The sequence below is a fragment of the Macrotis lagotis genome, chromosome 2 (genome assembly GCF_037893015.1).
Source record: "Macrotis lagotis isolate mMagLag1 chromosome 2, bilby.v1.9.chrom.fasta, whole genome shotgun sequence".
NCBI classification, from domain to species: Eukaryota; Metazoa; Chordata; class Mammalia; order Peramelemorphia; family Peramelidae; genus Macrotis; species Macrotis lagotis.
This window is the reverse complement of record NC_133659.1, coordinates 262,795,000-262,801,123: the sequence shown is the minus strand read 5'-3', so window position 1 is coordinate 262,801,123 and position 6,124 is coordinate 262,795,000. Positions and strand designations below refer to the sequence as shown.

At 42.8% G+C, this 6,124-nt stretch overlaps 1 pseudogene; it reads left to right on the top strand.

Annotated features, from left to right (window-relative positions):
- Window positions 1–5,536: 5,536 nt before the first annotated feature.
- On the top strand, window positions 5,537–5,846 carry LOC141514910 (non-histone chromosomal protein HMG-14 pseudogene; annotated as a pseudogene).
- The last annotated feature ends 278 nt before the right edge of the window (window positions 5,847–6,124 follow it).

The window sequence follows — 6,124 nt, the reverse complement described above, 5'->3', positions numbered from 1 at the left end:
GATCACTCTTGAATAAACACCACTTCGATACCTCGGGTGCTCTGTCTGGTTATTCCTCTTTGGAGGCCGGTGACGACCGAAGACTTACCATGGATAAAGGTAAGTGAGAGGGCAGGGATTTACCCAACCAACCTTGGTCGGCGGCCCCCAACATTTTCTGGTGCCCGAACAGGGACACAGGGCCGACCCCAAGGGAGGTTCGGTGGGACTGCCTGAGTCTGTTACGAGACTCTCCAGACAGCCTCAGTAATAGAGAGTTACTGGGAGGGTGAAATAGGTGCGCAGGGAAGTGTCCCCGCGTTTATGCCCGAGGAAAAAGGGGTGGTTGTCGCCCAACTTTATAAACTGTGTGCTAAGAGCGGCCTTAAAGTCCCTCTGAAGATGTGCAGGGTCTTCATTGAGCATATTTGGGATGTTTGCCCTTGGGTTCAGCATAAGGGTATAAAACCCGGTAGATGGGAGGTGGTAGGACAACAGATGGCGCCGCTGCTACCGCCCCACCCGTGGATTACCGGAAGAGAACCCGGAACCACTGGGGCGTCAGCGCGCCAAGACAAGCAGACAAGGGAAGTGGCATGGACCCGTTATGGTGGTTAATAGAAAACAAGGGTGCCTCTCCTTCCATCCTAAAGATGAGCAGGGAGTTCCAGAAAAATGGATTCCCCTTCATCGAGTAAGAGAGTTGCCTCATCATGACCCAGCCCCACTAACGGGTTGAGAAGCTCTTTCTTTATATTTTCAGGTACCTTGATGGTCGTCGTGGCTGCTACCCTCCTGCAGATGGGACAAGGGGTGGATCTTGGAAGCGAAGAACAAGTATGGGGGATACTGCATGCCCTCCCAACGGTGTTACCCGTGTCCAGGAACGCCAGAATCTTTCCCCAGTCCTTAAGTACCAACGCAAGCCAGGGGCTACCCACAGCGTACGTCGATCAGACAGAATCCCCTTTTAACACCTCCCTGACATTCAAGCTAACAGATACATTGTGCTTACAGGGAAAAATGAGACCTCATACTGCACAAAGAACTACACGGATCCATGTGTGGGTCTATTTCTACAACAAACAGCATCCCCATCATCACAGAAAGGCCAACAAGTTAGAGGACTCACGGCCTGGCGACCTTTAGTGAATATAACAGCCACTAGAGACTTCTCAATGCCGCGGTGGTCTCCACCTTGTGAGTCCCAGGTTACGCTAGAACCGCCATTTCCTTGGCGGCAATGCCAAATGGCTGGGGGGTATCCCTTACAAGGAGAAGGGGGAAAAGGACTTGTATTTGCAGGATTGGACTCATAATGGCAGTGAGACCCTCATTGAAGATCCCTTCAAGGATTGGCTGCTTTGTGGAACAGGCGGGGGTTGCTCCCTTCTGAATCCGCTTGCATTTGTGTGGGGAGGGGGAGTGGTCGAATTTGGTGAGGTTAATGCCACTGTCAATGATTCTGCTACCATTACCCCTAAAAGCAATGCGTCAGTTCTGGCCACCCCAGCCTGTGTGTGGCCCCCTTTTATTTTCATCTTGACCAATGACACTGAGGAGACCCTTTCCTGCCATAATGTGTCCTGCACACTTAGTCAATGTTGGAATGGGACGAGACATGCAAGGGCCGTTGTTGCCCGAATACCCACCTCCATTCCTATCCCAGTGTTGAATATCAGATGGATAATTTGTGGGGGGCGCTTTCCGTGGGGTGCCGGTACAACTTTCCCGGGCTTTGCATGACATCCCATCCTTATCAGAATCACTCGTTTGCCGCTGAATTGTGACGCAACCTGTCTTCCCTCCTGACTGATGAGTGGAATAATGACTTTGATCAGCTGATTTGGGAGCTGCGGCTCGCTGTTAACAGTCTCAATAATATGCAGATTGATTTTGACATTCAACAGGGATTAAGTAATTGGTTTGCGGGAGTCAGTAGGTGGTTCGCTTCATGGGGGGGCCTTGGGGCCTCCTGTGCCGTGACACTTCTGATAATATGCTTCCTTGTATGGTGCCTCTACAGACTTCGCCACCAACAATATGGATATAGGCTCTTGACCCAGAAGGCCATCATGGCCCTAGAGACTGGAGCCGACCCGCAGGTTTGGCTTGCCTCCATGGATGACATGTGACACCCCGGGAATAAGACGGGAGCGTCTGATGACGGGCAACCTCTCCCGCCTGGCCGCCTAAGACAGGGCCCGAGGGTGTCGGGTTCCTAGGACGGGTAAGGTTCAGGGTTGAGGAGATGACCTAAGACAGGATGCTCCCGCTCCCGCGGCCACCTGCGAAAGATTCTAAGCTTGCAACGCAGCGCTTCAAGGCCTACCGTGGGGATTTCCCATTGTTTAAACAAAAAGGGGGAGATGTTGGGGGAGGGACTAAGGGATGTGGCTAGCTTGGCTGTATGAAGTACCTTATAAGGAGATTTTCAGAAGACTTATGTATTATTGGGTTAGAGGGTGGGAGGAGGTGTGGCCTCAGGTATATAGATTGTGGCACGACCGGGGGAGGGAGAGAGATGTGATCACTCTTGAATAAACACCACTTCGATACCTCGGGTGCTCTGTCTGGTTATTCCTCTTTGGAGGCCGGTGACGACCGAAGACTTACCATGGATAAAGGTAAGTGAGAGGGCAGGGATTTACCCAACCAACCTTGGTCGGCGGCCCCCAACACTCACCTACACTGCACCCCAAAGAAAGGCCCAAGAAAAAAGATGAAAAGTAGCTAACAAGTGTGTTTTTTTCTTCTGTGTCCATTTCTAGATTCATCTTAAGTTCTCATGTTGTCTTTTCTTAACTCAGTTGGATATATAATAGTTTCTGCAGCTGTCACTTTGCATATTTCTTTCCATATTTTCTTCCCTCACACGATTATACTCATTTTCATAAGGGAGTCACTGAGTGTACATTTGTTTAATTTGAAGGACCTTATTAAAGTTCTTCATAGATTTTCTCTGCCTGTTTATATCTACTGTTGGCACAGGAGCCATAAATATTATTTTTTTTTGCAGAGATATTCATCATGAGCTCTGAATGCACACTAACCAGGTGACCGATAAAATAACATTTCTTTGAGCATAGGATAAAAACTGACTCCTCAAATATTGTTCTTTATGGCTGCCAGAATTATGTGAGTCATATTTTCATTTAGATATAATTTATTTCTTTTATTTTGTTTATAGTCGAATGGTCAAGATTAGTATTATGCAGTGTCTCCAATAGTATGTCCACTTGTCATTGAACAAGCATGTCATGTTAATAGTACCAACATGTCAAACTTTATAGAGCAAAAAACTAGCTTTGTTCCCTTTTCTCAAATTTTGACATTACTGAAGTAGAAGGTGATGACATAGGAATAAAGACCATTGTCCTCATATGTTGCCATAGCTAAAGAACTTATCTTGATAGAATAGTACTCTTCTGATAGAGGAACATTTAAAATCTGCCATTATTATTTACTTTTTAAATCTATTTCTTCCTACAAAATTATATGGTTCTCTGCATAGATTTTAAAGCACAATTATTGGGTCTACAGATGTAAACATAGACATAGACAGATTACAGATATAGACACATATAGATAGAGACATAGACAATAAATCTTCAATTAAGAGACATGGAGGAACAAAAGTCTGAGCATAATCTATTGACAAGGCTAGATATTACTTATTGGTAATTCCTCAGTGAACAAAGACCCTCGTTATAATTACAATTAGAGCAATTCAGTAGTTATTTCAGGTATAGTCATGAAAACGAAACTGAATCTGTGGTTGATCTTAATTAGAAACAATGGTAGGTTTACATTTGGCATAATCATGGTGACTTGCATGAAACTGACTTCCAGAATCTAAACCAATAGGGAAAAGTCAAAGTTGACTACTGCCCTCTGGAAAGACCTGAACCAAATTAGCCCCCTCCCCACACTTTGCTAGAGAAACTCAATACCAACCAGATAGGCTGTGTCCCACAAGAATCTCCTCTATGGTCTTCTTTTTGGTAAATGGAGACCCAAGATGCCCATGATTCTTCTCTGTACTACAAATTTGTACTACAAATTCCTACTTCCATAAAACAAAACAATGGCCAGATAGATTAGTCAGATATTTTATAATGTAAATGAAGAGAATTACTTTATCTTAAAGGTTACTTTGAGCCATCTATAGAGCTGCTGTTGAAAAATATACATTCTGAGAAACACAAGATTGACTTGGTTACCAGAAAAGTGAAGAGGCATATACAAATACTTAAACAAAGCACTTGTCCTTTGGGGTTAGATGTCTATAACTTTAGAAATACAAGTTTTGACTTAAATCACAAAGAAACTTAATTGAAACACCTGACAGTAAAAGAACCCTGTCAGCCTGATAATCCTCACAGCAGCAGCAGCACATGCAGCATAACTCGATGCTGCAGGTCATTTACCTGGGTGTGGGGTCTGAAGCAGGCAGAGTAGAGAATTGAGAAGCTACTCTGCCTCTACTAGGGAAAGCACAACACATTTAGGGTGAAATCCTCCTGTCCCTATCCCTCCTGACTTAGTTACAGATTGGGATTCTGAATCAGTGAGTGAGACCTGAGTGTTCTGTGGTCAGAGAAGGAAAGTCATAAAGAACGTGGCATGCCATGAGATGGTGATGGATGTCAAATAAAGAAGGAAAGTTCCCTGGCAAAGAGAAAATTGTGAATAACTATAGGAGGAAGTGTACAATTATAACCATGTCTAGATGTCATAATATAATTGAACAAAAAACTTTGTGCGAAGAAACAACAAGATACTATAAGTAAATTTTAAAAAAAAACCCACATACTGCATATTGGGCATCTCGAACTGGATAATCTCCTGTTGATATCTTAAACGTAAATCATGTTCAAATAGAATTCATTACCTTTTTACCAAAACTATCCCTCTTTCAAACTTTCCCATCTTTGTTGAATGTGACAATATTATTCTACTGATTAAGGTACTCAACCTCAGTGTTATCCTTGTCTTCTCTCTGTTTCCTCACCCTTCCCCTCAAATTAGTCTGTCTGTCCATCTCTAGTCTTTATCCATTCCTATCTATCTCTACAATGCTACCCGACTGAACTTTCTTAAGTGCTCGTGTGACCAGTTCACTTCCCTACTCAACAGATTCTACTCTAGGGTCAGGTTTTATTTCATGTTTATCTCGTTCTTTTAAAAGTTTCAATTTTGTCTAAGTTTTACAATGATATTAGTAGTAATATAGTAATATTTATACATATGTATAAAGGTAAATACACATATATTCGGGTATAGGTACAATATTAAAAACTCATGATAAAAAAAGACTGGATTACTGTGTTGACTACCCTTATATATGTAAAAATACATCTGTTATTGTCTATGAAATTATCCTATCACGATAAAACTATTCAATTCCATCAAGCCCCAAGGTATTCATCAAGAGATCTTCTTCCAAGATGACATTGGTCCATTACGACCACTTTTTGGTTCTAACCGGTGATCGCCCACCCCTGGGGAGAGGGAGCCGGTCCACACATGCAGCCAAGATGCCCAAGTGGCCAAGATGCCCAAGAGGAAGGTCAATTCAGCAGAAGGGGATGTAAGGGAGGAGCCCAAAAGGAGGTCAACGAGATTGTCAGCTAAAGCAGCCCTTGCAAAGGTGGAACCAAAGCCCAAAAAGACAGCTGGGAAGGCTAAATCTGAGGACAAAAAAGTTCACACAAAAGGGAAAAAAGGAGCCAAAGGAAAACAAGCAGAAGCTACCAACCAAGAAGAGAATAAAGATGATTTGCCTGAAGAAAAATGGAGAAACTAAAAATGAAGAGGTTCCAGCCTCTGATTCAGCAGGAGAGAAAGAAACCAAATCTGAATAATATCTTATAAAATATTAACAATTGTCCCTGTAACCTCCCTTCTTGTACAATTCAGAGGAATATTTTTATCAACTATTTTGTAAATGTCAGTTTTTTAGTAGCTCTCTAAAAACACATTTTTAAGAAGGAGGCAATCCCACCTCATCACATTAATTTATTAAAACATTTAAATAAGAGAAGCCAATCTAAAGTGGCATTATTTAGAGTCCTATTTAAAAAGGTGAGATCATGTGCTGATTGTCAGTTTGGTTTTTTGTTTGTTTGTTTTAATACAACCA